Raw genomic sequence first — 18,098 nt, 5'->3', positions numbered from 1 at the left:
GTAGTCACTGATTTTTATGAATGATTGAAACAGCAAAGCAGATTGATTTCATTTCCATAATTTAGCAATTGACAATTACATAAATATCTTTTTAAAGCCATCAGGATGAAAACCATCCTGTTCTTCAGAGGAAGAGAAATGAAGTTAGAAGAAAGCCAAACCAACACGCTACTACTGTAGGGAACTATTATAGGCTGAATTGTGTCCCCCCCCCCAAAAAAAATATTCACTGAAGTCCTAACCGCCACTACCTCAGAATGTGACTTTATTTGGAAATCGGGTCTTTAGCTCACCCCCTATAGAGGTAATCAAGTTAAAAATGAAGTCTTTAGGGCAGGCCCTGATCCAATATGACTGGTGTCCTTTTAAAACAGGAAATTGAGACACAGAGATATACAGAGGGAAGACGATGAGAAGAGAAGACAGCCATCTACACCCCAAGACACACCCGAGGCTCCCGGGAGAACAGATTCTACCTCACTGCCCTCAGAAGCGACCAACTCTGCTCACACCCGGATCTTGGACTTCTAGGCCCCGGGAACTGTATTTATGCACCCCCAGTCTGTGGCACTTTGTTGCAGCGGATCTAGCCAACTAACACAGGAACATTTGTTTCCGTTGGCTCCCAGCATGTGGCCCCCATGTTTGGGGCACCTCCCTGGTGCAAAGCTGCCTGGGAAGCAGAAGCCCCCTCACCCCCATATTCCCATTATGAAAGCTGGAAAAGCAAGGCTCCCTGTCCCCAGCCCCTGGCAGTTCACGCTCCCTCCCAGAACACTGGGTTAAGCATGTACTCATTTGCCCCCAGCAGGGGTGGTATTCAGCATCCAGTTGTCACTCCAGTGTTCCCATGCCAGGGACACCACTCAGTGCTGGCCAGAAGCCAGCCATTTGGTTTCACTTGGTTCCTGCCCCCTGTCCAGGCCTAATCCTACAGTCTTCCCACTGATTCTGGGAGCCCCTCAACAAACAAATCAGTGCAGGTCAGCAGAGAGCTGAGTGTGGCCACAGCGCCTTGACCTGCATTTCCAACCCCTGCTTGACCAGTGGCCCCTGGACAGCTTGCTCTCAGTATAGCCAAAAACAAAGTCATCACCTTCCTCCTCTCCTCTTTTCTCCACCCCTGCCACCAAACTGCACCCCTGTCCTCCCTGGGCCCAGGCTAGGCCTCGCAGCCATTTCTGACTCCTCCCTGATCAGCCAGCCGATCACTGGACAGACCACATTTCACCTCTCCCCCAAGCATCCCACTCATGCCTCCCCTTCTTCCTAGACTCCCAGCTGCTGCCCTCATTTTAGGTCCTCCTTCCCTCCCAAAGCCTCGGCCAGTTTGCCCCCTTGTCTCTGTTCCCTCAGATTCCCCCACATGCTGCAGGCTGGGGCAGGATAGCAGGGATGGAGAGAGAAAGGCCTCAGCCTGTCCCTGCCTCTCCCTCTTCCCTGCTTTGCCCAGGCTGCAACTCCTGCCCTAATCGCCTTCCCACCCCTGCTCCCAGATGAAACCTTCCACCCTTCAAAGCCCAAATCTCTAACACAAAGATTTAATGATTTTATCAGCCAGATGTACTCCTTCCCTCCTTAGAATCCCTTCTCCTTTTTTGTGTGTGTGCAACTCTTAGATTATCCACTTTGAGTTAGTCACTTGCATGCTCATCTGATTCCTGGTGTCCAATTACAACTCTTTGTGGAACAAGATTTGCCCTGGACTTGTCACCACCTCCACTGCCATGACTGCCATCTCCCACTGGATTATTGCTCTAGCCTTCTAAGTGGCCATTCAGTAGAAAAGCCCAAGTCCAAAGACCTGACGTGATCCAACCTCCAGGACCTCTCTGCCCTGAAGGCCCTTCCTACCTCCTTCTCTACCTCCAGCCTCAGTGCCTCCTTGAACATACCACGCATACTCCTGCCACAGGGCCTTTGCACACGCTGCTCTTGCTGCCATGCTAACCCTGAAAGTTCTCTAAATCTTTGCTCAAATGTCACTGGCCACCTTATTTAACATTGCAACACATCCCACCTTCACCCAGCACTCTTAGGCCCCATGACCTTTTCCTCTTCTTCCTCTTTCTTTCCATAGCATTATTCACCTCCTAAAATACCGTATAATTTATGTGTTTACTATGTTTATTTATCACTTTCTGCCTCTCCACCCTTACCTGCCACAGCATGAACTCCCCAAGAACAGGGATCTTTGTCTGTTATGTCCACTGATGCCTGGCATGTGGTAGATGTTCAGAAAATATTTGTTACATAAATGAATCTCTATATGCTGCATACACAGAGCTATGACAATTACTAGGTTCCCAAATCATACTACTTTTTTTTCAAGCATAACTGCCTGGTTGCTTGGCTGCTCTTCCTGGCGTTGCCATGGAAACCAACAGCCCAGGGACCAGTTGCTTCTCATCCAGTCAGGCAATGTGTATCACCCCCCGCCCCCCGCCCCCAAACACACAGAGGTGTGCCATGCCCCCCACAGCCCGTGGACAGGATGCCATGGCCAGCCAGCTGGAAGTATCCAGGATGCAAATGACCTGGGACCAGCACCTCTCCCTGCTGGGGGGCCTCGGGCTTTCTCCAGGACCCCGAGCAGTGAGCAGTGGAGGCTCCCAGGAGGATGTGCCCCTGGCTGACGTCTACCCACGCAGACCACACATTCTGTTCTCGGGAGATTCTCAAGTCCAAAAGTTCCCAGTGCCTCCCCCAGGCATCGTTTTTTCTCTACTCCCAGTAATAGCAGACATTTATGAAGCACTTTCTAAGGACAAGGCACTTTACGGGTATTATCACCAAGCCTCAAAACACTGCAAAGTAACCATTATTACTCCCCCATCAGAGTTGAGGGGCCGGGGCTCAGGGAGACTGATCAGTGTTTCTTGGGTCACAGAGCAGTTCAGGGGTGGGTGGATCCGAGGCAGAATCCACGGCGCACTGCTCCCACCCTCCGGGTTTGCTCCCCTCTGCTGCCTTGTCTCTGTCCCAGACCCTGCACCTGCAGAAGGGGGCAGGGGGCAAGCGGTGGGGACAGAAGGTCTCTGTCTCTGCAGAACCCCAGGAGCGTGCACATCACACACACGCACGCGTGCACACGCATACGCAGAGCACAGCAACACGGCCTGGGCAACACGGTATCACCCGGGTAGGTTTCCGAGGGAGGCCCAGCTCTCTCTGGAGGTCTTTAAAAACTAACAACAAATAAAAGATCACTCCTTCTCTCTGGGATGACGTACGCCTTGTCTTGCCTAAGAGCGGAGATTAGCTGACCCCTGATAGTCCCCTTCAGCTTTATGACAATGATGAACCATTACTGGACAGGCAGACTGACTGCTCGGAGCATTACTAAATCTGTTTTTAATAACATCACCAATCCGGGACCAAACCCTAACCCGGCGCTGCAGTCAAGTTCATCATCGCTGGAGAGAGAGAGAGAGAGAGAGAGCACTGGGTCAGGGAGGGCGGAGGGGGGAGACTGGGGACAGCCTGTTTGTTTGGAAGGATGGACGGGGCTTCGTGAGTCATAGCCCAGCTCGGGGAGGAGAGGGGGGCTTGGAGATTTATCTCAGATGAGGTCTGAGGGATGAAGAAGAAAACAAAGGCAAGGAGAACGTGTGGGAGCAGCAAGGAGAACAGCCGGGCTTGAACGTGGCTTAGGAAAGGGGTGTGGAGACCGTGCTGTCGGCTGACACACAACGTGTAAAACGTGTGAGTGAGAAGCACACAAGGAGAACACCGAGTGTGTCTAAGACTATCAGGCAAAGTGTGTCTCAGGAGCCGATTATATGACTCAGACATTAAGTATTGCCTTGGAGGTCCACCACGGGCCAAACCCGGTAGGTGCTGAAGAGACAGAAGGGCCTTCGGGGAAGATAAGAGCTGGCCCCACCTTCCAGGAGCTGTGGAGCGCTTGTGGGGCCTGGAAGGTGACAAGGGGAAAGGAGGGTGACTGGGATCTCAAGGCAGTAAGGCCAGCGGCCGGCCGAGCGTGAGCCTCCCAGGGCATCTGGCCGGCTGGCCCGGGCCCTCGGACCCCGCTGGTGTTGGTGGCCCTCCATCAGATCCCGTGCCTGCCAGAATCCGGCCTTTCTGTGTCAGAAAACATAGGACAGAGGTCATATTGGGCCAAAGAATGCCAGAGAGAGCAGGAGAAGGTCCTGGTTCCTGTGTGTGAGCTCTCAGAGGGTTGGGAGCGAAGGTGCGGAGGCTGCTTGGTGGGGCGACTGAGCCCCTGCGCCCCCCAGCAGTGTGGCCGCGTGTTACCATAGGTGACACAGGCAGGCCGAGATGGCCTCTTTTCTGCCCCGGCACCGGACCTGCCCTTGGCCGGCTCCGGGAATACAGGGACTCAGGAGCATCCACATGGGTGCTCCCACGCGGGACCCCAGCAGATGAGCCGCGGCGAGGCTCCTTGTGGCTCCTCGGAGAGCGTGTGTCCGCGCTAAGGGCAGGAGAGCCCCTGTGTACCTGCATCCCTAGCCCAGGGCTCAGCGTGAGACACCTGATGCCCCCTAAGGAGGGAGGGGTGAAGGCCCTTTGTCAGCAGATGGGGGCTGGAATTTTAGATTCCTGCCTCCACCCATGGGGGGGACACTCGGGGAAAAGGGACGCAGGTAGAGTGCACATTGCAGTAAGAGGCTCTGGCGCTCAAGATCCTACCATGGCTGCCCAGCTCGCTTGGAGTAAAAGCCAACGTGCTGGATCGGCTCCCACCGCCCCCACTGGTTCCCGCCGTGGCCACACAAGCTTCTGTGGTCTCTTGAAAATTCCTGGATGCTCTCACATCAGATGGGATGCTGGATGCTCGGGCCTCTGCCCTGACCGCTCCTCTGCCTAGAACCTTCTTCCCTAGGAGTCACACCCCTCGGCCCTGCCTCCTATGGGCCCCTACCTAGATGTCCCCTGCTCCGCAGGACCTTCCTGACTCACTCAAACTTCAGCCACCTCCTGAAACTCACGCTGCCCCTTCATTTCCTCCCAGTACCTCTTGCCATCAAATATCCAACTTTTATTTTGTTTATTGTCTGCCTCCCCAGGCAGAGTGCAAGCTCCCTGAGGGCAGAGATTATTGTCTGTTTGTTCCTGCCCCTCTGTCCAGTGCTTACTACAATGCCTGGCAGCTAGTAGTACCTGCCCGTTGTTGAGAGGAGGAGGGGAGGGGAGGAGGGGGGAGGGGGGAGGGAGGAAGGAGTGAACAAACAAGAGAAAGAGGAAAAAGTGACACAGTCCCTGCTTCCAAGGCCCTTGCTGTCAGGTTGAGTAGGTCCTTTTGCTCAGAACAACTTAGGAGCAACACAGCTCATTTAGCTTAGACAGTGTTTAAAAATGTCACAGCATTTGCGGCCCTGCCCTCCAGATCCCAGGCAGAAAGCCCCATCTATCTCCAGGGCGGTCACGACCGGTGCCTGAGACTCTGAAGGGAATGAGGAGGAAAGTCATCTGCTGCCTTGTGGTCCTCGCCCAAAGCAGCGGGCCTAGGGGCTGAGGCAGAACGCCATGCTGGCCGCGCTGAGTGCGGGGGGCCGGCGCTGAGGAATGTGGGTGACACCCAGGCGTGCTGAGCAAAGCCAGGCTGCCAAAGGGGCAGCCTGGCAGTGGGGGCGCACCGCCCCCCGCTGGGGTGTGTGATTTTAAAACACTCCCGGGCTGCGCTGCACCCCCTTACTGCGGGAGTGCACAGTTCAATTATAGGAAGGATCGTGAGGTCTGAAATTCTACCCTTTGAGTCCTGTCTGTATTAATTAGCTTATGCTGCGTAACCAGTTGCCCCAGAACTCAGACTTAAACACCAATAACCACTGATTATCTCCAGTCATTTCTGTGGGTCAGCAATTCAAGAGCCGCTCGGCTGGGCTGGAGGATGCACTTCGAAAGCAGCTCACGGGCGTGATTGGCAAATTGGTGCTGGCTGTTGGTGTGGGGCTTGTTCTCCTGCCCCTGTGGGCCTCTCCGTAGGACTGGCCGCTTGAGTCTCCTCATGTCATGGCGGCTGCTTTCCTCCAGAGCAGGGGATCCAAGGACCAAGGCAAAGCCTGCCATGTCTTTTTGACCTAACCTTGGAAGTCACCCACCCTCACTTCCACCATAGTCTGTTTGGCACACGGCCAGCCCTGATTCAATGAGGAGAGGGACCACACAGCTTGGGGATGCCCAGAGGTGAAAATACTGGGAGCTCCCTTGGAAGCCAATGACCACACTGTCTTCTGTGCATCAAGTCACTGCCCACAGTTGGGGTGCAAGGGCCTGTGGGAGAGGCAGCAATGAAATCTTGTCAACCCAATTCTGATTCTACTGGAACCGATTTCATGAGGTCCCTTCCAACTAGGTTTTACTTCCCCCCAGGCACAAGGGAAAGTCTAAGAGGAGGCTCAATGAACATGACAATGAATGGGGGGGAGGGCAGTGGGACAGGTGGGAAGGGAAGTGAGATCCAAGGAAAGCAGGGAAAAGTTGGACAAGGGTCTTCTCCCCTGCATGCCCAGGACTCCCCTGTTCGTTCATTCATCTCTAGAACAAACAGCGATTGTACCCCTGCAGTGCTAGGGGCCTGGCAGTGACCCAGCCCTCCCATCCAAAGTTTGGAGTTGCATGGGACTTATGTTCCCATGTGGGGATGTTCAAGGTCCAACAGGAGCACAGAGAAAGAACTACATGGAGTCTGTGGTGGGGGAGACCAGGAAGGCTTCACAGAGGAGGCATCTCTCCACACACCAATGAAGTGAGCTTTCCCAGTCCTTGTACAGTCGGAGAAATAGGCACAAAAGACTGAGCATCTCATTCACTGTCAAAGTGGTGTCACAGCTAAGTCTCCTGACCTCCAGCCACCAAACGGCACATTGGCAGGCTGTCATGTTTGACACGGCTCTCTGGCTGTCGAGGGGGTGGGGAGCGGGGGGTGGAGGTTAGGGCTAGAGCAACAGAGCCGGCAGATGGCTGGGAGCAAGCAGAGACCCCACGGTCACTTACCAACATGAAGCCCAGGCAGGACCACAGACTGGCGGCTTTCCATCACCAGGGAGCTAAACCTCGGTAGCCCCTTCACCCAACCCCATCTGGGCAAACAGCCCTCACTGAGGGGACGGTCTTCCAAAGGCCCAGTGCCGGCCTCTCTGGCTGGAGGTTGAAGCTAGTTCTTACCATGAGAATTGTAACAGTTATTATACATTGTTCGTCTTTTCCTGCTGACTTGTTTCACTTAGAAAAATGTCTTCAAGGTTCATTCGTGTTGGCAGCGTGTGTCAGAATTTCCTTCCTTTTTAAGTAATATCCCGTTGTATGTCTAGACCCTGTGACCACGTTGCGTTTATCTGCTCATCTGTTGGCTGATACATGGGCTGCCTCCCTGTTTTGGCTGTTGTGAATCATGCTGCTATGAACATGAAAGTACGGGTATTTGTTCAAGTCCCTGCTCTCAATTCTTTTGGGTATGTCCCAGAAGTGGAATTGCTAGATCCTATGGTAATTCTATTTGGGAAACACCATACTGTTTTCTGAAATAGTTATTGTATAACCGCTATTAATAATAGAATCATTAGTGAAAGCAGCCACCCAGCAAAGCCCCATCACGGGGTCTCTGTCCTCCGACTCATCATCTGGGCTTCAATCCCAAGAGAGAGCCTTCACTCGCTTGCACTCAGAGTTGCTGCCGTACATTAAACCTTCCCAGTTCCGCTCGTTTCACACATGAACAGCCTGAGTTGAGCTCAGGGAAGGGGACGTGCCACGGGCAAGAGGGTAAAAAGTCAGCGCTCAGAGGCTCACACCCGGGCAGCCCAGCCCTCACCTGCCCCAGGGAGGGGCGGTTCCGAGCTGGGGTTAGAACTGGGGCCTGTGCAGCTGTGTTGCCCAGGTCATGTCACTGAAACTCTCTTTGCCTCAGTTTTTCATCTAGAAAATGGGTCTAATGGTACTGACCTGCGGATTTAAGGATGAAGTTAGCTAACTCTCTTAGCCATAACAAAATACCACAGCCTGGGTGGTTTCAGCAACAAAAAGTGATTTCTTACCGTTCTGGAGACTGGACGTTGCAGATCCAGGTGTTGGTAGGGGGCTTTCAGGGCTTCGACAGGAATTTGGGGTTAGGGGCGACATACGTTCCGTCCATCACAGCATCTCACACTGAGGTGTCCCTGGGTGCCAGGCGCAGTGCCCAGTGCTCCCCCCCATTACTTCCCTCTGCCCTCACCTACCCCAGCCCGGCCGCACAAGGCAGGAGAACTTCGTGGCTGACGGCACAGGCCGGACACCAGCTGCCGGACACAGGGTAAGCCTTTACTTGCTCTCACTTTACAGATAAGGACACTGAGGCTGAAGAAGTCCAGAAACTTGACAGAGGGGTGAGCTGGGCGGTAGATCCGGGCTGCCCGACTCCAGGCTCCCTGTAGAAGGCATGTGGCAGGCTTCCTGGCCCCAGGAAACACTCAGTGGACGGTGGTACTGGCTCTGGATGACGGTCATGATGTTTCCTTCTAGTTCAGGCCACTGCCCTGGCCGCTGTTGCCTGGATGTGGAGGGGGGGCCCCACAGGGACAAGCCCCTGTCCCCAGGGCCATGCCCACTTCTCCAAACTGTTGTCTCAGCCTCCGAGCCTTCCGCACTCCCATTAGCCATGGCCCGACTGCAAGATGCAGCTTCCTCGTGGGGGCTGCTGCTTCTTTTTTTTTTTAAAGATTTATTCATTTATTTGAGAGAGAGAGAGAGAGAGAGCACGAGCAGTGAGGGCGGTGGGGGCGGTGGGGTGGGGGGGAGGAGGAAGAAGCAGGTTCCCGGCTGAGCAGGGAGCCCAACATGGGGCTCGATCCCAGGACCCTGGGATCATGACCTGAGCTGAAGGCAGACGCTCAACCAACTGAGCCACCCGGGCGTCCCCGCCGTGGGGGCTTCTAATGGCCAAGGGGAGTCATACGTCAGAGTATGCAGAGCAGCCATGGCTGGTAGCTCCAGCCTCCTTCCCACCTTTCCATGAACTTGGCTTCAAGAGTCAGCTGCACCTTGCAGTGCTTGAGAGAGCTCCTGTGTGCATTAGTCCGAGCTCTTCCCAGGTCAGAGGCGTAAGTTGTACCCATGCTCCTAAGCCTGGTCTGAAGACTCCGGGAATCACTTCCCACACCCCCGCCCCGGGACACACACACACACCCTTCAGCAGAAGCTCCCACCTTCCACTCTGTCCCATAGTTATTTTTTTTATTTTTTTATTTTTTTTTTCAGCGAGAACTTTGTTTCATTCAGATCAGAAACACTCTTAATGTCCCGTAGTTATTAAAGTGCATGTGTTATCTTTCCTCCAAACTGCAAGCTCCCTGCAGGCAGAAACCAAGAGGACATTGTGTTCTGAGCACCCAGAGATGCCCCAAGCCCCAGCCCTCACTCCAGGAGTGCTGATCAAACCAGATTGAAAGATTGTGAGTGAAATCCAAAGCTCCCAGGGCATCTCATTATTGCCTGAGCGGGGCCAGAAACGCCCTCATGAAAAGAATGTCTTTGTGTCCCGGACACTCATTCCAGGCCTCCCCCAAGAGGGAGAGGGAGAGCTCAATCAACACTGAGGGCTTGAAACCTTTGCTTTTTTCTCTTTTTCCTTTTAAGGCATGTTTATTGTTATAATTGGCCCAAATATTTTAATTCCCGCAAAGACGCGTCACCTGCAGTCCCAGTTGGTAATGTCAGGTAATGTCAGAATGTCATCGGGTAGGGGCGCCTGGGTGGCTCAGTCGTTAAGCGTCTGCCTTCGGCTCAGGTCATGATCCCAGGGTCCTGGGATCGAGCCCCGCATCGGGCTCCCTGCTCCGCGGGAAGCCTGCTTCTCCCTCTCCCACTCCCCCTGCTTGTGTTCCCTCTCTCTCTGTGTCTCTCTCTGTCAAATAAATAAAAATCTTAAAAAAAAAAAGAGAGAGAGAATGTCATCGGGTAACCTCCCTGAGGTCGCTTTCAACCTCCGTGTCAGCCATCAGCACCCCAAAGCTGGGGTGAGGCAGGAGGGGTAGGCCCCCTCCTGCCACACCTGCTTCTATATACATGCAAACTAGCGATAGGAGATAAAACAACTGTCTCAGATGCTCAAGCTAAATCTTGCAAAGATGATGTCTTGCTGCTTGCTGTAAACCACCCAAGAACTGCTTGTCTCCAGAACTATTATCCTCAGCCACCGAGAGAACATTATTCTCTCCCCACAGGGTCATTGCTTTCACCTGCCGCTCTAGTTTTCTCCCACGGCATCATCGTGTTTCAGTCCTAAGCATAATACTTTGCTGAACTATGGTGGGGGGGGGGGGAATCTTCTTTAAGAGACACAGCCCTTTTAATTTCCTGACATGCAGATTGTTTTTACACACGTCCTTCCTTCCTTCTTAGTTTTTGGACTCATGGTGCTGTGCAGGCTCTCTGTGTAGAGATGGGTGTTTCCTATTTCGTACTTGTGTGGGAGCGTGACTCATAGGTGTGTGCGCTCATGTGTGTGCATCTGTATGTGGATGTGAGCACGCGTGTGTGTGTGTGTGGTTTTCTGGCAGGGTTTGACCACATATGCATATTACGTTTCTCAGCCGCCCCTGATTTTATGGTGGGGTCCCGTGGCCAGTGAATTGTGAACAGAGGTAACTTCTGGGCCAGGACAACCCACGTGCCCATGTGGTGGCACCTATTACGAACTGAATGTCTGTGTCCCACCCCAGCCCCCAAGTTCCCCTGTGCAACACCTAGCCCCCACTGTGATAGCATTTGCAGGGGATGAGGGTGAGGTGAGGTCATGGCGGGAGGGAGGTCAGGATGGGATTCGTGTATTTATAAGAAGAGAAAGAGATCAGAGCTCTCCTGCTCGCTCGCTGTCAGCCGTGCAGGACGGAGCCAGAAGATAAGCATCTGTCAGCCAGGAAGGGACCCTCGGCGGGAGCGCAATATGCCTGTACCTTGATTTCAGACTTCCCATCCTCCAGAACGGTGGGGGGAAATGTCGAAGCCCCCCAGCCTGCGGTACTTTGTTAGAGCAGCCTGAGCAGCCTGAACCAGGCTGTGGAGAGATGTATTCGGGATGAAGTAGCTGCCAGTGACAGGAGGCTGCCCACCCCCCCAGGCTGTGATGGGAAGCAGAACTTCTGAGGGTGCTAAGACACCGACATTTCAGGCTTCATCTCTCACCGCAACTAACATCGTCTCACCTATAAAATAGTGCCGACAGTACCAAGCGGACAGGGCTCTTGCTTGGACTGAATTAGGTAATAAGTGTTTAAAAAAAAAAATCCTGTGTGCTTTCTCTCTCAAGCACCTCAGTTAAATTGAACAAATACCTAATGGGCATGCCACTTGCCTGGCACCGTGGTGTGCTAGGGATCCAAGCCCAGGGACCCTGCCCTCAGGGACACTTTAGTCTAACAGGGCAGATGTGCAAACAAGTTACACACAATGTGGCAGATGCCCGATTGTAGGAGGGTCCACGATAGAGGACGAAGTAGTTCATTCTGGAGGATTCAGGAAAAGTGGTAAGATGGGTTAGTGAGGAGGGCCCTTTACTGCTCTTTAGAACATTATCTAAGCCCTAGAATCCTCAAACACGACTTTCAGTTGGGGATGACCCACCCTTGGTGAGCAGCCAGGGATGGAAGAGAGAAAGCATGAAGTTTTTTTGGTCTTGGTAAAGAAAATATAGGTTGGGTTTTTGTGTTGATTTTTTTTTTAAAGTTTATTTATTTGTTTGAGAGAGGGCACAAGCATGGGGGGCGGGGGGCTGGTCAGAGAGAGAAGCAGACTCCCCACTGAGCAGGGAGACAAGGGGCTCCATCTCAGGACCCTGGGATCGTGACCTGAGCTGAAGGCAGATGCTTAACTGACTGAGCCGCCCAGGCGCCCCAAGAAAATACAGGTTTTCATTCTTTTTTAAGGCGGTGAAAAACTGCCCTGCTTTCTTCGCATTCATTCTGAAGAGAGCGACGGTGTCCACCTCTGGCTCCCCAGGTGGACTGTGTGCTCCCGGGAGCCAGGGACAGCCTGTTCCCACAAGCCCCTGGCTTCCCCAAGGCCAGGGCCTGCTCCGCGAATAGAACTCCCCAAACACCTGGTGAATCCAGAGGAACCTAAAGCTCAGCCAGTTCTTGGGCTGCGTGCGGCACTGAACCACAGAACCGAACGGCCCTCCGGGGGGTTCTTTCCTGGGTCTCCGGAAATCTGTCCCTCCACAGTCCACAGCAGTCCTGGGACTGACCTGAGGCTTCCTCTCCCTGGGACCTACGGGGGCTCCTGTGTCGGTCCACAGCGCCAACCCGCGGCCACGCCTGGGAACTGCGTAGAGAAGCCCCTGGCCCCCTGTCATTGTCATTGCATCATCCTCTCGGGCCCGCGGTTTTGAGGAAAACAGGGATCCCAAGCTGGGCATCCTCAGCCCCGCCCTCTTCCCCTACGAAATCTCTGAGCCTGGACGGGCACTGCTTTGACCACGGTTATTTTGATCCTGATACCTTAAGCCCTTGTTTCCCAAAGATACTTAAAAGCGGTCCCTGTGAGAACCCAAAAGGTACATGAGAGATACAAGGGCAAAGACAGGGTGTGGTGAACCCTTAACCAAAGAGCATGTCGGGGAGGGATGCTGATAGATGCGGGCTTGATCCCAACGAGCTGTGTGACCCTGAGCAGCTCCCTCACGTCACTGAGCCCTCAGCTTCCCTCTCTGCAAAATGGGGATGGTAAAACTCATAGAACTGCCATGAGGATCAAAAGACAGAAGCCCAGGCTCTGCGAGTCATGCACAGCAAGTGGCCGACAAATATAAACATAAAACACGAGTGCTTCTGTGACTTCCCTGAGTCTCCACTTCAAGATGGGGAGGTAGACAGCAACTTTATTTCCATTACTGACAAGAACACTTGGGGTCGGTTTGTTTAAGCGACCTGCCCATTGTCTTTCGGCCAAGGAGTGACGGGAGTTGAAGGCAGCCTTCGGGTCTTGCGGGCATTCCAGGCCACCCCTGGAAAGAAGACGGGCAGAGGGCAGGGCCGCTGAAGAGAAGTCGGGACGACGGCCAAAAGACGGCAAGAAAGAGGAGACGCAGAACTTGCACCAAGAAACCTGCTCTCTTCCCTCCTGGCTTTTAGACTCTTTCTGGAAAGTTCTTTATTCAAAAGTCGGCCCTTGAAAAGGGCCTGTCAGGAGATGTGCGTGCTGGTGGCAGTTCTGCTGCGGGGCAGCAGTGGGACTGGGTGACCTCCCCTGCGGGCCGGTGGGACTCGTCACCCCCGCCTGCTCCGGGCCTCTCAGCTTTCACCCCGTCACTCAACAGTCTGTGCCTTCCCGGCGCCCTGTGGGAAAGCTGCCCTACGGTCGCCCTGCACTGGCCGTGGGCACGGGTGTCACCGTGTGGCCTCAGACACCCCCGGGAAGGAGGAAGAACGGACACAGAACTCCGGCCTGAGGGGTGACAGATGGAAAGAGTAACTCTTGACTCAGCCACCCGCACGCGAGATTAGCATTAATCTGTGCTGGGCCCGAGTAACTGCCCGAGAGGCCCGCACGAGCGGCTCAGCGCAGGCCGGGGAGCCGGGCCCCCTGATTTATGGGCAACATTCAGAAAATGAAATGAGCGGAGGCTTTGGAGACCAACACGGGGCAGGGCGGGAGGAGAGGCAAGTGCTTCGGGCGGACTTTCCCAGGTTCGGAAAGGGAATGCTCCGCGGGGGACCCGCTCCTTTCTGGGAGAGGGGGCGGCTGTGTGTGTGTGTGTGTGTGTTTTCGTGTTTTGCTTTTGGCCGATGTTTTAAACATGAGCGGGCCAACTGGGAGACGTAATCACAGGCCTTTCATAACTGCCTAACGATGGCAAGACGAATGGTTTGGGTGGTGCTGGAGTCATAAATAAAAGCAGGATATCAGGGCAGATTTAAAGAGCGAGGAAAGGGAGTGAAATAAATCTACTGGGATTCCAGGGCCATCTTTCCTAGGAAAACATCAGGATGAGAGACTCGGTTCCTGCGCCAGACCAAGACCCCAAATCCTCAACGCTCTTCATGTGGTACCAGAGCATCGCGTCATTGACCTTGAAGTGCTTGAGGGCAAATCCAGGCCTGATTGATAGATTCGGATCTAACCCCTCGGGTGACCAGCATGGAAGAGCACACACATTGTGCCCGATGGATGAGGGAGGGCAGGAAGCATGGCATCACGGCAGGCCGGGATCAACTCAGCCTGGAAGTCAGCTGCTTTGCGCCCCAACCCCGAACCTGTGTCTTTCCAGCAACTCTTAAGCTTCTCTAATCCTCAAGTTCCTTGTCTGTAAATGGAGGTAATAATTAAAGTGTGACTGCAAATATTAACTGGCATATTGCACACAAAGCGTAGCATATAGTGGGTACTTAATGTTCCCCCTTTATCATTACTAATGACCGAATGAAGTAGCTGGAAACTAAAATAATCCATTCCATGGGCCAAACATGTGGAACTAATTTTTTTCACACCTCAGGGAGATGCAGGCCGAGGAACCATGACTATGATAACGGCGGTGTCCTGCTTGGGTTTGGGGCTCCCTAGCCACCCCTGCTCTTGGCCTGACTCTGTGGTTACCGCAGCCTGTCCATTCCTCCCCCTGTCCGTTCCCCCTTGACTTGGGGAAGTATCCACAGATTAGGACTGGGAACATGGTGGACCCCAGCCCACAGCCACCCTCACCTCTGGTCTCTGGGGAGGGCCTGGAGGGACAGAGCCCTCTGTGATGATGTTGTCCCAGGAAAAACAAAACCCCAAATTCCAGCCCTCACTGACCCCACCCTAACAGCCTGCTTCTCTTTGGCTACCACTTCCTTCCCCAGGCGGAGTACCCAGCCCTGGTGTGTTCATCTGTAGGACTGACAAGCTTTTGGGGGTGCCACACTCTGCCCTTGGTAAGAAGCATTTCCTACCTTTCCAAAGGGACAGCTTACAGGCCACTGACAGAAAACAATTAATGATGCATAATGGAATTTTATGGCATGAGATACTTAGGCTTTGCAGGAGAGCCCAAGTTCCAGGAGGACCTTCTGAGGAAATCTTTCTTTTGGTCTGGAGCCTCCTGCCACCTTGTCACCTCCCAGGCTGGTGGGGGTGCCCTGAGGTCTTCGGTCTCCCTCCTCTCACTTCCCAGTGCTCAGGGCTCCCAGGGCGAGTTAATGCCAAGACCACTCAGTTTTTCTCCTCTCATGGCACAGACGCCCCAGCCACGGCTCCCCTGGCAGAGGCGAGGGGTGCTTCCTCAAAGGCCGCTCCGGCTTGTTGGGCATGATGTAGGTGGACAGGAATGACTCCGGGCCAACCAAGATGCTGGATGAGACCAAATGCACACAGACGCTCTGACTTCTCTCTGTAGACGCTTCGGGCTCCATCTCTCAAAAGGGAGTCGGGACCTGGCATCTCACACACATCCATCCCGTGCCTAACGGCTGCGGGGCTGAAGCGAGACGCCGTCCCCGGTGCCGCTGGAGCAGCCCCAAAGGCCAGGTCATGGGAGCTTGCAGGGCCTGGCAAAGTACCCGTAAATTATTTAAAGAAGGGACATCTATTAAATGCTGGAAGAAACACAAGTTCCTGACAGAATAGTTAGCAGCCAGAAACTAGGCCTCACCATTAAAACAAACAAACAAACAAACAAACGTTCATTTAGGCCCCAATTGTACCTAACATCCAAAAAGGGTGACATGCACATTTGTGGAAAGTCACTGTCAAAAATACCAGAATCTTAGAGGGTGCTTGGGTAGTGCGGTTGGTTAAGCGTACGACTCCTGGTTTTAGCTCAGGTCGTGATCTTAGGGTCGTGAGATCGAGCCCCGCATGGGGCTCCACGCTGAGCACAGAGTCTGCTTGAGATTCTCTCTCCCTCTGTCTCTCCCATTCATGCACTCTCTCTCTCTAAAATAAATAAATAATAAATAAATCTTTTTTAAAAAATCAGAATCTTAGGAGTGGGGAAAAAACCCCAAAAGATGCCTATCCTGGTGTTTCTCAAACACAATCCCATGAATGGCCTGTGTTGGAATCACGTAGGGTGCTTAATAAAAATTACAGATTCCAGGGCCACACTGCAGATGCTCAGAAATTTGTGTCATTTGCAAGCTCCCCAGATGCTTTGGATGATAACCGTGTTTGGAAAACAATGACTCCGTCCACTGTTCCTGCAACTTTTCCGTGCCTTGGAAGCCGTCTTATTCAAATGCAGGCCTGTGTCAGGGGTGGGGTGCAGCCTGAGACGCTGCATTTCTCATGCTGATGCTGCTGGTGTCAGGCCCACGCTGTAATAAGTAGCAGGACCGTTCCCCAACCTCCTCCATTTCACCGAGGACACAGACTGAGCTGCAGGCATGGGGGGTTAGAAAACAATGAGGAGGGCCAGGGGTGAGCCGTGGCAGGGAAGCTGTCGGCGCAACTGGGCCAGCATGATGGGAAAGCCAGCCCCGGAGCCAGCAGAACATCCCCACGGGGCTCTTTTCTTACCAGACAACAGTCTTCAGCCTTGTTTCCTAATGACTGTTGCAGGCAGATGATGGGAAATCTTCAGAACTACTCCAGGCAGTGCCCGCAAAATGGAGAGTCGAGCCCCTCGCACAGATCCCCTGTCTGAGCGCTGGCACCAGCCGGACCGGAACTGTCCCTCACGTTGGCAAGACCAACGTTACATCTACGTGCCAACTGCTGGTACTTACTGCAGAGTGCTCACCAAGCACCCGGTCGCTTCCTCCCACGTCCCCCATGCGAGCACATGCAAGCGCGCGCGCGCACACACACACACACACACACACAGAGGCACCACTAGGCTCTAAGAAAGTTGCAACAGGAAACAGCCAGCCTGTCTCTTGAGGGCTCGGGGCTAGACATCTTTTATCCAGGCTCACGTTCCCTCGGGGCACTTCTTGTCCAGCCCTCCCGGCAGCAACCTGCGGGGCACAGGCATCGCCCCAAAGCACCTCGCCTTAGCTGCACCTCTTGTTTTTGCCCTTGGGGCTTCTGGCTGGCCTTCTGTGGGATGCCCACACAGCCGACTCAGCCGTTCTAGCATCTGTGCAAACCTGGAGATGTGAGGAAATGAGCACTCCCTGGGGCAGCCCTTGACCAGGGGGACTGCGAGCTGATAAATGCAGATTGCCTTCTCTCATGTGGACGGTTGCTTGCCCCCATAGGGAACCAGCTGAACAAAGCTCGCTCGCATCGGCTTCCACTCCTTCTTCAGTTCACTCTGCCCGTCTCCTCATTCCCATCCCCTGAGGTCACTTCCTAAAATAAACTACCTGCAGGTTAGCTGTTCTGGGCTCTGCTTTTGAGAACTACCAAACTCGTGCATACCTCAAGTAGTAGTGGCTAAATCCTGCAGAGCAAGGAAAGAGGAAGCTGGAGACTCCAGAGAGGGCCCACAGTGACCCAGAACATTTGAGACTCCCTAAAGCCAGCAGTCCTGCCCGAGGCTCACGCAGCTGTGCAGGATTGTTCATGGAACAAATTATGTTGTGTCCAAAAAATAAATTTAAGATCCTCCGTGAGATGTTGGAAACAAGGAGAGCTAAAGAATGAGGCTTGTTTCGCCTGGAGAGAAGGCAAAACTCAGTTCCTTAAAAAGGGCTGGCTCTCAGTCTGAGCTGACAGAAGTAAGGATGAGGGGAGATAGGCTTACACTGGGGCTGAAGGGGCCCTGCAACCATTGTACCCTACCAAGGGGGAGAGGGTGTCTGGGGGAAGTCATGAGCTCCCTGTCCCTGGGGGCATTCAGCTTGTGATGGGGGAGGGCAGACTTATCAGGGATAATGCGGCGGGGATTCGTTTTTCAGAAAAGAGCTGAAAAATTGTTTCTTATCCAGGACCCTCTTTAAAAATTATGGACACTGGGGTGCCTGGGTGGCTCAGTCGGTTAAGCGACTGCCTTCAGCTCAGGGTCACCATCCCAGGGTCCTGGGATTGGCTCTCTGCTCAGCGGGGAGCCTGCTTCTCCCTCTGTGATCTCTCTGGCTTTCACTCTCTCTCAAATAATAAATAAAACCTTTAAAAGATCATGAAGACTTCTCAAACCAAGATTTTTAACAGTATGGCTCTGCCCCAAAAGAAGGAATATTGATTGACCTGTAACTTCACAAATTCCACGCCCCCTCCCCCCCATCTACACAATG

Source organism: Mirounga leonina, unplaced genomic scaffold, assembly GCF_011800145.1.
Source record: "Mirounga leonina isolate KUSES-001 unplaced genomic scaffold, KU_Mleo_1.0 Mir_165, whole genome shotgun sequence".
NCBI lineage: Eukaryota > Metazoa > Chordata > Mammalia > Carnivora > Phocidae > Mirounga > Mirounga leonina.
Note: the sequence above shows the minus strand (reverse complement) of the source record.